Source organism: Apium graveolens, chromosome 9, assembly GCF_009905375.1.
Source record: "Apium graveolens cultivar Ventura chromosome 9, ASM990537v1, whole genome shotgun sequence".
Classification (NCBI taxonomy): domain Eukaryota; kingdom Viridiplantae; phylum Streptophyta; class Magnoliopsida; order Apiales; family Apiaceae; genus Apium; species Apium graveolens.
Genome location: NC_133655.1, coordinates 57,848,073 through 57,862,045, shown reverse-complemented (window position 1 = coordinate 57,862,045; position 13,973 = coordinate 57,848,073). Strand labels below are relative to the sequence as shown.

General features: G+C 39.7%; 1 non-coding gene across 1 annotated transcript; it reads right to left on the bottom strand.

The window, feature by feature from the left end:
* Window positions 1–1,578: 1,578 nt before the first annotated feature.
* Window positions 1,579–1,685, bottom strand: LOC141687544 (small nucleolar RNA R71). Its single transcript, XR_012561040.1, has one exon. It is a non-coding gene; the product is annotated as a small nucleolar RNA R71 (small nucleolar RNA).
* Window positions 1,686–13,973: the final 12,288 nt, after the last annotated feature.

The following is a 13,973-nucleotide window of genomic DNA, read 5'->3' as shown; positions in this document are numbered from 1 at the left end:
CTAAGTTTTTCCAAGATGGAAGGCGCACCTGCACTGTGATAGAGCGCGATCGCGCCAGGATTCTAGAAAAGCAGCGCGCCCGCGTTGTAATAGCGCGCGCCCACGCTGGTGCAAAAAATATGAATCTCAGTTCTAATTCAATTCTAAGTAGGGAGACTTCCAAATTGCAAAGGACTGCTATATATATTCAAATAAGAACGTTTTCATGAGAGAGACGTACCAGAGTGCAAGGTGAGCCGTAAGAAGACCATTTTTAGCACGATTCAACGAAGTCGAAGAAGATCTTGTTTTTACTTGTGAATCTTTGTTTTAAGTTGTATTTGGATGCTAGTTTTCTTACTTGTAAACCTTACTCTTGTTTTGTACTTGGTTTTATCTATTCGTTATAAAGACTACATTTGTTATACCATGCTTTCATCGGAACCCACGTTGATGATGAGTCCGATTATGGGCTAATCGTTATCGTGGGGTTCTAGTGGATTTATTTATGGATTTCTTTAGTTAAATTATTTTGATGCCTTAGTATGTGGTGATTGATTGATAGCCTAGTATTGGTTGTGCGTATTCGTCTTATGAGCGTCGCGAACTTATAAGATAGAGTGTTAATTCTTAATGAAGCGACAGTGAATTTAAGAATTTAGAACTTGCCATGCTAGCATAGGTTCATGTATTGTTATGCATGATTCATAGGTAATTTTAATCATCTTACTTGCCCTGTGTACTCGAGATAGATAACTTGTGCTTAAACCGTTATGTTGTCAAATTCTATAGACATATAGGGTCTCAATATAATTGGTATCTATTCAGCTTCTATCTCTTTTGTGGATGTCTGGTAGTATGGTACTCGTGCAACAAAAGTTGGCATTTATCAGTTTCGTGTTGTCTGATTAGTGTCATCACCATTGCATGCTAAGGTTGAGAACAATAAGGCTATTGAATGAAGTATTTAATGAAGTTAGAATCCCATGTTTGTCATATATATTAATTTAATCAATCTTATTCTCTTAGTTATAATTGTTAGTTTAATTCTTAGTTATAAACAACCTCAATTTGTTATCGTCCTAGCATTGAATAATAACCATACATTGTTGTTAAGTATGTGAATTAATTAGTTAACCAATACAGTCTCTGTGGGAACGAACTAGAAACGATTCTATATTACTTGCAAACACGTATACTTGCGTGTATTATTAGCGCATGTTTAGAGACCAACAAGTTTTTGGTGGACTATTCTCAACCTAAGATTAATGACATTCAGTCAAGCATCATCAGACTAGCCATTAGGGCTAAACTTTTGAGATCAAGTCAAGCACGATTCAAATGATACATAACTCAGTTCAGTTTGGGGGTTCTCCTACTGAAGACCCCAACATGCACATCAGGAATTTCATCGAGATCCGCGACACTTTCAAGTTCAATGATGTGACTGAAGATTCTATCAAGTTACGACTCTTCCCATTTTCTCTAAGGGACAAGGCTAAGTGCTGGTTACATTCTCTACCAGCAGGGTCTATCACCATTTGGGAAGATCTTGCTCAAAAGTTTCTCAATAAATTCTTCCCTATGGCGAAGACTGCTGCAATCAGGAATGCTCTTACTCAGTTTGCTCAGCAAACAGGAGAATCTCAGTGTGAGGCTTGTGATAGATATAAGGAGATGCTAAGGAAGTGCCCACACCATGGCATGCCTGATTGGATGATTATCAATTGTTTCTATAATGGATTGGGTGCTACTTCTAGACCCATGCTCGATGCAGCATCAGGAGGAGACTTTTGGGCTAAAAGCTACGATGAAGCTTATGAACATATTGAACTGATGGCTGCTAATGAGTACCAGAATCCTTCTCAGAGGCTGACTCAGGGAAAAGTCGCAGGAATTTTGGAGTTGGATGCAACAACTACTATCGCTGCCCAACTTAAGGATTTGATGATGAAGGTGGACACTTTGACTAATTATGGAGTTAATCAAATCACCAGTGTCTATGAGCTATGTGCTGGTGCCCATTAGACTGATCAGTGTGCAATTTCTAGTGAATCAGCTCAGTTTGTGAGCAATTTCCAGCAATCGTAGCAACCAGTGCCAGCCACCTATCATCCCAACAACCGCAATCATCCTAATTTCAGTTGGAGCAATACTTAGAATGCAGTTAACCAGCCTTATCAGCAGTATCCAGCTAAGCAGTACAACCCCCTGGTTTTTATCAACCGCAGTATGCACCAAGACAACAACTCCAGCTGTAACAAGCTAATGAAAAATCTGAATTAAAGGAGTTGAAGCTTATGTGCAAAAGTCAAGATGTTTCTATCAAGACCTTGGAAAATCAAATTGGGCATACCCAGTGACACTGAAGTGCCAGGAAAGAGGGAAGCTAAGGAGCAGGTAAAGTCAATCACTTTGAGGTCTGGAAAGGTTGCGAATTTCGAACAAACTCAAGAGTTGACTGAAGAAGCTGGGGCTAAGAAAGCAGTAGCGCAGCAGGATGAAGAAGTGGAACCAAGGAAGACTACTATTGAGCACACTCCTCCTGAGGGTAATACAGGGGCGAAACAGATCTATCCTCCACCGCCTTTTCCTAAGTGGCTGCAGAAGAAGAAGCTGGACAAGCAATTTGAGAAGTTTCTGGAGATGTTCAAGAAACTTCATATCAACATACCTTTCTCTGAGGCTCTTGATCAGATACCTAGTTATGCAAAGTTTATGAAAGGTATTCTCTCTCGAAAAGTGAAGCTAGATGATTTAGAGATTATCGCTCTCACGGAGGAATGTAGTGTTGTGCTGCAACAGAAGTTGCCTCCGAAGCTTAAAGACCTAGGAAGTTTCACTATTCCATTTACTATTGGAAAAGTGTCTTTTGAGAGATGCTTATGTGACTTGGGAGGTAGCATCAATCTGATGCCTTTATCAATTTTCAAGCAGTTGGACTTACCTGATCCCAAACCGACTTATATGACCTTGCAGTTAGCTGACCGTTCTATTACATATCCGCGAGGTATTGTGGAGGATGTCTTGGTCAAGGTAGATAAACTCATCTTCCCTGCTGATTTCGTAATTCTTGATTTCGAGGAGGATAAGAAGATTGCCATAATCTTGGGAAGACCTTTCTTGGCATCTGGCTGAGCCTTGATAGATGTGCAGAAGGGTGAGCTCACAATGCGAGTTCTGTATCAGGATGTTACTTTTCATGTTTTCAATGCTATGAAATTTCCTACTGATAATGAGGAGTGCTTAAAATTGGAGTTGGTCGATTCAGTGGTCACATCGGAACTTGATCAATTGCTAAGGTCAAATGCCTTAGAAAAAGCCTTCTTGGGGAATTTAGATAGTGAAGACGATGAAGGTGAAGAACAATTGCAATATTTAAATGCTTCTCCCTGGAAGGGGAAGATTGATATGCCTTTTGAATCTCTGGGAAAGGAGGAATTGAACAAATCTCCTAAACGCCTCAAGCCATCTATTGAGGAAGCTCCCACTCTTGAGCTTAAGCCTGTACCTGAGCATTTAAGGTACGAGTTTTAGGTGATGCATCTACTCTGCCTGTTATTATTGCATCTGACCTTTTAGGAAGTGATGAGGAAAAGTTTTTTAGGATTCTGAGAGAGTTCAAATCGGCAATTAGATGGACTATAGAAGATATCAAGGGAATCAACCCTTCTTACTGCATGCATAAAATTCTTCTAGAGGAAGGTAGCAAGCCTATGGTCGATCAGCAAAGAAGACTTAATCCAATCATGAAGGAGGAAGTGAAGAAGGAAATTCTTAAGTAGCTAGATGCAGGAATCATCTACCCTATTTCTGACAGTTCATGGGTAAGCCCGGTTCAATGTGTGCCAAAGAAAGGTGGAATTACTGTGGTAGCAAATGAGAAAAATGAGCTTATTCCTACTAGAACAGTCACGGGGTGGAGAGGTTGCATGGACTACAGGAAGCTAAACAAGGCCACTAGGAAGGATCACTTCCCTTTGCCCTTCATTGATCAAATGCTCGACAGGTTGGCTGGTCATGAGTATTATTGTCTTCTGGATGGTTATTCGGGTTATAATCAAATTTGTATCGCTCCAAAAGATCAGGAGAAAACTACCTTCACTTGTCCATTTGGTACTTTCGCCTTCAGACAAGTTTCTTTTGGTCTGTGTGGTACGCTAGCCACATTTCAGAGATATATGATGGCTATCTTTTCTGACATGATTGGCCAAAATGTGGAAGTGTTCATGGATGACTTCTCAGTCTTTGGCGATTCATTTGATGAGTGCTTGCAAAATCTTGGACACGTCCTCAAGAGGTGTGTTGAGACCAATCTGGTTCTCAATTGGGAGAAATGTCACTTTATGGTACGACAAGGCATTATACTTGGGCACAAGGTTTCTAGTAAGGGTCTTGAGGTGGATCAGGCCAAGGTGGGGGTCATTGAGAATCTTCCTCCTCCTATTTCTGTTAAGGGATTTCACAGTTTTCTTGGTCATGCGGGTTTCTACAGGCGTTTCATCAAACACTTCTCTAAGATTTCAAAGCCATTGTGCAGTTTACTAGAGAATGATGTTCCTTTCAAGTTCGATGATGAATGCCTTGTAGCTTTTGAGACATTAAAGAAGAGTTTAATCACGATACCGGTCATAACTGCGCCTGATTGGAATGAACCTTTTGAGATGATGTGCGATGCAAATGACTATGCAGTTGGAGCAGTTCTTGGGAAGAGGAAGAACAACATATTTCATGTGGTTTACTATGCTAGTAAGATCCTAAATGGTGCTCAATTGAATTATACTACTACGGAGAAAGAGCTTTTGGCTATTGTCTATGGTTTTGAGAAATTTCGATCTTATCTACTTGGGACTAAGGTGATAGTTTTTACTGATCACGCTGCAATTCGATATCTCGTCTCAAAGAAGGACTCGAAGCCTAGATTGATTAGATGAGTTCTTTTGCTTCAAGAATTTGAACTAGAGATCAAGGACAGAAAAGGAACTGAAAATCAAGTCGGTGATCACCTCTCGCGTTTAGAAAATCCTAATGCTACTTCATTGGATAAGACATTGATAAATGAGTATTTTCCCGATGAGTAGTTGTTTGGAGTGCAAGAAGAAGAACCATCGTTTGCAGACATTGTGAACTACCTTATCAGTAATATCATGCCTCCCGACTTATCTTATGCTCAAATGAAGAAGTTTTTATATGAAGTGAAGTGGTAAATGTGGGATGAGTCGTTTCTTTTTCGGCAAGGAGCTGACCAAATCATCAGGAGATGTATTCCTTACAGCGAAACGGGGGGAGATCTTGTGAGATTACCATTCAACGGCTTATGAAGGACATTATAGTGGATAAAAGACAGCAGCTCGTGTTCTTCAAGCAGTTTTCTTATGGCCGACATTATTTAAAGATGCTCAACAATTCGTTTTGAAATGTGATCGATGTCAACATGTGGGTAATATGTCTAAGAGGGATGAGATGCCTCTTAATGTGTTTCTCGAGGTTGAGGTCTTCGATGTTTGGGGAATTGACTTCATGGGGCCATATGTCTCATCTTGTAACAATCAGTATATCTTGTTGGCGGTTGATTACGTGTCGAAATGGGTTGAAATTAAGGCGTTGCCAAAGAACGATGTGAAAGTGGTGCTTAATTTTCTTTATAAGCAGATATTCACAAGGTTTGGAACTCCAAGAGTCATAATCAGTGATGAGGGGTCGTATTTTTGCAATGGCAAGTTCACTGCTATGATGAAAAGGTATAATGTGAATCATCGCATTGCTACAGCTTATCATCCTCAGACGAATGGTCAAGCAGAGGTATCTAACAGAGAGATCAAGCACATTTTAGAGAAAGTTGTAGGTCCATCGAGGAAAGATTGGTCTTTGAAGCGTGATGAAGCTGTTTGGGCTTATAGAACAGCATATAAGACTCCATTGGTAATATCGCCGTTTCAGTTGTTTATGGTAAGGGGTGTCATTTTCCGGTGGAGCTCGAGCATAAGGCATACTGGGGTTTGAAGAAGTTGAATCTAGACTTGGATGCGGCTGGAAAGAAGAAGATGCTTCAATTAAATGAACTCGACGAGTTTCGACTTCAAGCTTATGAGAATAACAAAATGTATAAGGAGAAGGTCAAGAGGTGGCACGATCGGGGTTTAGTGCTCAAATTATTTATGTCGGGGCAACATGTTCTATTGTTCAACTCTCGTCTCCGTCTTTTTCCTGGAAAGTTGAAGTCAAGATGGTCAGTGCCGTTTATTGTCAAAATTGTGTTTCCACATGGAGCGATGGAAATTTTTGAGAATGATCCGGGCCAGGAATTCAAGGTAAATGGTTAGAGGTTGAAGCATTACTATGGTGACACGGCAAATTGCGAGTTGGTTAGTGTCGTTCTATTGTCCGTTTGAGCTCAAGGTTCTATGTCGAGCTAGCGACGTAAAAGAAGCGCTTCTTGGGAGGCAACCCAAGTTTATAATATATAAATAAGTAGAGGAAGCAAGAAGAAAAGAGAAAATCACAAAAAAAATCAGAAAAAGAAAAAAATTTAGGGCTCACTTCAGAAGCTTGGAGCGTCCGCGCTGTCCTAGCTCTCGGCCGCGCTGATTTCACAGAAACATGGCGCGCCCACGCTGTTACAGCGCACGTCCGCGCCAATTTGGCAGAAGTAGCGCACGCCCGCGTTGTCTCAGCACACGGCCGCGCCGTGTCCCGACTCAGAAAAAAATAAAACAGCAGTTTCAAGAGAAAATCGGGATTTTTAGTCAAAAATCAATATCAAACCGATTTTTACTCTCCCACATCCCATAATTTCCTCTCAAAATCAAACCCATTACTCCCATTATTCCCATAATCAAATCCCACTTCTATTCTATATATAATTCTCTTTTCACCACCTATATATACATACACCTCATACACAAACTTCTCCACCAATTCACAAATTCTCTCTTAAACAAAACTCTTATTCTCTCTACTCACTTCCAATGGCACCCAAGAGACAAAGAACACAAGTCGACAGCAGCACCACCGATTCATCAACTGTGGGTGGTGTAAGGCCAAGGTTCTCTACTCCCGAGGCTGAAGCAGAGTATACTAGGCTTCTTTCGAAGCCAATCATCAAGGAACGAGGTTTTCTGCCATCAGGGAAGGATGGTCAGCTGTGGGAGATGATTCTTGAGATGGTTCCTATTTACGAGGCACCCACTGCTGTGTCATGAGTGTTGTTCGTGAGTTCTATGCGAATGCCAAGGCCAAGAAGAATGGCTTCACGCTGGTTCGAGGGAGGACGGTGGAGTATAGTGCAGAGGCTATCAGAACTGTGATTGAGCAACCCGCGAGGAAGCCCGGGTAGGACACCTGAAATGATAAGACTCCAGAGGACTTTGATCTGGATCTTATTATTGTTACTCTGTGCCAGCCCGATACTCACTGGAAGATCAAGAGGGGCACGACCGAGTATTCTACATTCTCGGCTTCCAGAATGAACATGTTTGCCCATGCATGGAACGCTTTTATATGTGCTAACATCATGCCAGCAGATCCCGCACACCAGCAGTTGCAGATCCCGAGTGCTCCTATTGATAGCACTACTTTGGCTATGATGCAAGAATGGGATGGAGGCAAGCCCGATCTGAAGGGGCTTGGTTATACTTTTGACCACCTATCTGGTGGGAGGCCAGCTGCTGGGGCCACTCAGACGAGCAGGACTGTATGGAGATCTCAGCTAGAAGATGAGGCAGGGCCATCGCAGCAGGCGCATGAGGAGGAGGAAGAAGCTAATATGGGAGCTAGCATGAGCACGAAAGAGTATAGGCGTCTGGCACGGAGGATGGATGCGATGCATGACATCCATAGCAGGTTCGCACGTGATCTCACCCAGGCACTTGAGACAGCTTTTAGAGCCACCAGTGTTGATATCCAGTGGCCAGTTTTTGGTGAGGATTCCGTGTATCCACCTCCGGACACACCCGACACTCCATCCGTTGAGGGTGAGGAGCCTGATTCTGAGTAGGTATGCCTGAATTCCTTACTATTACCTTCACTGAGGACAATTAATATTTTAAGTTTGGGGGTAGTAGATGAAGGAATATGTTTTTGTATGAGTCTCGTATAGTTTGCATATTCATGATAGTTTAGTTCATATAGTTGCATATTTTGCCATATAGTTTTTTTTTATTTTGATAGTTTTATGTTAATTTGTTCATATAGTTTTCATGCATTTGCATTATAACATGATCCCTCAGATGATTTTTTGATTGACTTGAGATATTGATGTTAGTGTAGTGATGTCGTGTTTAGGGATGTTAAGTCGTATTATGTTGATTTGTATGCTAGAGACACTTATATTTCACTAAGTCTTATAGGTTGCTAGAGTGCTAGATCTTAGTCATGGTTTGTTGGTTTGTCGAGGTTTAATCGCTTGTTTATATTTAGAATTTAGGATATTCTCTTAATAATAAAAGACATGGATATTTAAAAAAAATGGAGAAAATTGGATTTCATTGCTAGTTGTGTGGCTAGATGTCAAATGGCTAGTAGCCGGATCATATTTATATGAATAGTCTAGGGTTGATTGAGATGGAGCGAAACACACTCATTCAGAAATTCATTGAAAGAAAAAAAAGTGTTATGTATAATTGATCACGAGTGGGCTCTTTAGTACTCGAGTTATAAAGTTCTTAGGGGACTTTGTGCCTAGTGACCTAAGGCTTTTATAGTCTGGGATCCACTAACCTAACGTTCGCTACATGGGTACTATTATATAAGCTTTTTGTGGACCTCACTCATTGCACAATCAAATAAGCATATGTGTTTGTTTTGTTTTGAATAAAAGCATGAATCCATATAAATCTCCGATATAAAAATTGAAGTGTTATAAATTATTTCGAGTCCAGCTTTTATTCTGTTTATAAACTTGCGATTGTCTTGATAAGTAGTGAGTCATGATTGTTGATCTAGTTGCGATAGTATATCTGTAAGCATCTGCACACACGCACGTCTCTAGTTGTAAGTTGATTTTTATGATTTAATTGGTCTTTTTGCGAGTAGCTGCATTTGTTGATATGTTGCTTGTTGAGTGGTTGAGTTATTCTATTGGGATCATTGCATTCATATTAGTTGCATTTATGCATTTTATTCTCTTGTTCTTTAAGTCTATTTATGCTTGAGGACAAGCATCGATTCAAGTTTGGGGGTATATTGAGTGGCATTTATGACACTTTATAATGCTCTAATAAGCTTTGAATTGATGCATTTGTACTCAAGTTGTTAAGTGTTTTAACGTGTTTTCTAGTGTTTTTGCATTTCAGGAATTAATCTGTGAATCAGATGAATTAGCATTATTTTGGTGCTAGTTTGGTGTCAATATGGTGTTGGAATAAAAGCTCGTGGAAATTCGGCTCGAAGCAGCAAGGAAAAAGATGAAATCTGAGTTTTTCCCAGAAGGACGGTGTGTCCGCGCTATGATAGCGAACGGCCATGCCAAGATTCCAGAAAGGCAGCGCGCCCGCGCTGTAATAGCGCACACCCGCGCCGGTGCGAAAAATATGAATCCTGATTCTTATTCGATTCTAAGTGGGGAGACTTCCAGATTGCAAAGGACTGCTATATATATTCAAATAAGAACGCTTTCACGAGAGAGACGTACCAGAGCACAAGGAGAGCCGTAAGAAGACCGTTTTTAGCACGATTTAACGAAGTCGAAGAAGATTTTGTTTTTACTTATGAATCTTTGTTTTAAGTTGTATATGGATGCTAGTTTTCTTACTTGTGAACCTTACTCTTATTTTGTACTTGGTTTTATCTATTCGTTAAAGACTGCGTTTTTTATACCATGCTTTCATCGAAACCCACGTTGATGATGAGTCTGATTATGGGCTAATCGTTATCGTGGGGTTCTAGCGGATTTATTTATGGATTTCTTTAGTTAAATTGTTTCGATGCCTTAGTATGTGGTGATTGATTGATAGCCAGTATTGGTTATGTGTACTCGTCTTATGAGCGTCGCGAACTTATAAGATAGAGTGTTAATTCTTAATGAAGCGACAGTAAATTTAAGGATTTTGAACTTTCCATGCTGGCATAGGTTCATGTATTGTTATGCATGATTCGTAGGTAATTTTAATCATCTTACTTGTCATGTGTAATCAAGATAGATAACTTGTGCTTAAACCGTTATATTATCAAATTCTATAGACATATAGGGTCTCAATATCATTGGTGTCTATTCAGCTTTTATCTCTTTTGTGGATGTCTGGTAGTATGGTACTCGTGCAACGAAAGTTGGCGTTTATCAGTTTCGTGTTGTCTGATTAGTGTCATCACCATTGCATGCTAAGGTTGAGAACAATAAGGCTATTGAATGAAGTATTTAATGAAGTTAGAATCCCATGTTTGTCATATATATTAATTTAATCAATCTTATTCTCTTAGTTATAATTGTTAGTTTAATTCTTAGTTAAAATCAACCTCACTTTGTTATCATCTTAGAATTGAATAATAACCATACATTGTTGCTTAAGTGCATGAATTAATTAGTTAACCAATACAGTCTTTGTGGGAACGAACTAGAAAAGATTCTATATTACTTGTGAATGCGTATACTTGCGTGTATTATTAGCGCGTGTTTAGCGACTAACAGACGGGTGAAAGAATCTTTCACTGGTCAGTTGATAGCTTTGTTCCGATATTGATGAAGCATTTGAGGTCCGGGTGGAATCCTTATAGGCATATGTTTGTAAAGCACCTTTGTAAGTACGTTTATAGGATTTCTCCAATGCAAAGTATACCCAGTGGAATCAAATCGATTACATGGTTCCTTGCTTGCTGCAATAAATCTGGATATCAATCAACCTTGAAGCTATTTATCAACTTTTTATTTGGTCAAGTCCAACCAGAAGCCTTTCTATGAGATTTGTTTCTGAGTAGCTGAGTGTGGGTATGGTCCGGGTATTCCCAAGCAAGTTATTCACCAGTCTTCTTTGAAGCACTGGAATGGTGAGATTATAATGTTGAAGGGTTTGGACTTGGACTACATACCTATTTCATCCAGGATGGGATTGTTACTAAATTCAATCCAATTGTCTTGGAGGGTCATGCTCTTCAACAAATTAAGGCTTTCTGCGGATGTCTCGGATATCATTTAACCCGGGACACTTTTATAAATCACAAAATGGTATTTGAGTTTGGATGTTAGTTTTTATTTGTAGAATGTGATCTGGATAGCTTTCTGCTCTTGTTTATATTTTGACTTGGTTTTTTGTATCTTTTCAGGTTTGCCTCATTACAACCTTGATTTTGCTCAAGTGATGTCTTCTTCAGCTTATGCCTTAATGTTTAACACCCTTGGTGGTCCTTTTATGCAGAAGAAAGCAGGCTCTGTGGCACGATCCGACTCTCTTGATGTAAAAGGTGGTGTCGAGTCTTCTGCACCGCCGAATCTTATAGAGTCGGCTCATGAGACTGTTGAAACTGATCCAATGATTGAAGACATCCCGGACCAAGAGGATGGGCTTCCCTAGAAAAAGAAAAAGAAGTCTGTCGGGACCGGGTCCAAACCTCCAAAGGCTAAAACTATTGTTGTTGAGAAGGTTGTTTATTATATTGAAGGTAAAGGGCCTGATGGTGAGCCGGTTCCTGTTGGAACTCGGACCCTGGTCGATCTAGCAAATTTTATGTCCGAGATTCCTGTCGATTGACTGGGATGAGATGGTGGGATCCGGGCTTGCGATTGCATTTAGGAAGGTAACTGGGCATTGCGGTCAGGTATGTGACTATTTTTTTCCTATTTTTATTTTGACTTATGATTTTTTATAATTTGTTTTGTTTGTTATTTTTGTGTAGATGGGTGGGGCCATAGCCGTTTATTCGGATATAGTTTTTAATGAGATAAGGGATGATAATAAAAGGGCTGAAAGTGAACAGTCTTGGGTTAATCGTCTTAGGGAGGAGCTTGATGAAGCCAGAGAGTCATTCCGGACTGTTGAATCCGGGTTGAAGGAACATGTTAAGGCTGAAAAGGATCGTGCTGAAAAAGTTAGAGAAGGATCTTGAGGGGCTGAGGGCTAAGCTTGCTACAAAGAAAGATCCTGAAAAGAAAGCGTTTAAGGGAACTAAGGAGTATGACTGGGCCATTGTCTTCGGTGGGGCCCCTGATGTTTAAAGGGTTTGGGTAGTTTCCATGAGGCATGTGAAGATTGACCCCGCGGCGAACTGGTAGAGCTTTATCCAAGAGTTCCTTGCTGCTAAAGCTGTAATTGAGCAGGGAAAGGGTGAGTCGGAGCCCTTTGATGGTCCAAACCCTAGCTTTCTCTAGATTGAAGACAATCTTGATGCTCAGCTTTGAAAAGCTTTTGGGGCTATGCCCTTGTAATTTAATGACTTCCAATTATTTGAACTTATTTGGATGTTTTGTAACTTGACTTAGCCAGATTGGTATCCAATCCAGATTGTTACTTTGAATGTGTGGGTTTATTTGTCGCTTTTGCTTATCTTTGGTTGTTATTTTATATTTTTTGTTTTCCTTGGAAAAATTTTCTAAGTACGCTTTATGCTGGGAACTCTGGTTCATAATTGATCCCGGGTTGGATTTTTCTTTTTTCCTTAGAAAACTTTTTTTAAGTATGCTTTTTGCTGGGTACCAGGGTTCATAATTTATCCCGTGTTGGCATTTGCTTCTTGCCTTTGAAAAAAATTTCTATGAATGCTTTTTGTTGAGTGTCCGGGTTCATAGTTGATCCCGGGTTGGCTTTTGTTTTTTCCATTAGAAACATTTTCTAAGTATGATCTATGCTGGGAACCCGGGTTCATAGTTGAACCCGGGTTGGCTTTTGCTTTTTTTTCTTAAAAATATTTTCTACGTATATTTTATGTTGGGAACCCGGGTTCATAGTTAAACTTGGTTTGGCTTCTCTTTTTTTTCCTTATAAAATTTTTCTAAGTACGCTTTTTGCTAGGTTCCTGAGTTCATAGTTGATCCCGAGTTAGCTTTTTCTTGTTGTCTTAGAAAAATTTTCTATGTATGTTTTATGCTGGGAACCCGGCTTCATAATTGATCTCGGGTTGACTTTTTCTTTTTTCCTTGAAAAAAATTGCTAAGTATTTTTTTGCTGGGTGCCCAAGTTCAAAGTTGATCCCGGGTTAGTTTTTGATTTTTGCCTTAGAAAAAAAAATTGAGTTTGCTTTTTGCTGGGTACCCGGGTTTATAATTGATCCATGGTTTGTTTTTGTTTTTTTCCTTAGAAAAATTTTCTAAATATGCTTTATGCTGGGAACCTGGGTTCGTAGTTGATCCTAGGTTGGCTTTTGTTTTTTGACTTAAAAGTTATTTCTAAGTATGCCTTTTGCTAGGTTCCCAAGTTTATAGTTGATACCAGGTTAGATTTTGCTTTTTTCCATAGAAAAATTTTCTAAGTATGCTTTATGCTAGGAACCCGGGTTCATAATTGATCACGGATTGGCTTTTGCTTTTTGCCTTAAAAACATTTTAAGTTTTGAATTTTTGCTTGTTGGCTGTTGCCCGAATATTAGTGTACCAAGTCTTATGGTGATGCTGTGAACTACTTCTAAGTAAAAGGAAAATATTTCTCATTGATTTTAAATTTTTCTTCATACAAAATATAAAATAATAAAGTGGTTGCTTGTCATAGGCTACAAATTTATGGTTTTTTTTATTGCTTTGCTTATTTCTATTGATAGAACTTTCGAAGCCTGAGTCCATGCCAGGTTTATTAACTTGTAGGTCCCTAGCCTGAGAAATTCTTTAACTTTATATGGCCCCTCCCACTTAGGCATCAGCTTCCCGGTATTAGTGGAATCTGAGGCTTCTGTATCTCGAAGCACAAGGTCTCCAACTTGAAAGTTCTTGATCCTGGACTTCTTGCTTGACTGCTCATTTATCTTCTCCTTGTACTTTTCTATCTTTTTATATCTTTTTCCCGGGCCTCATCAATAAGTTACGTATTTGTTCTGAGTCCTTCCTCATTAGCTATTTTATCAAAGTTGATTGCCCA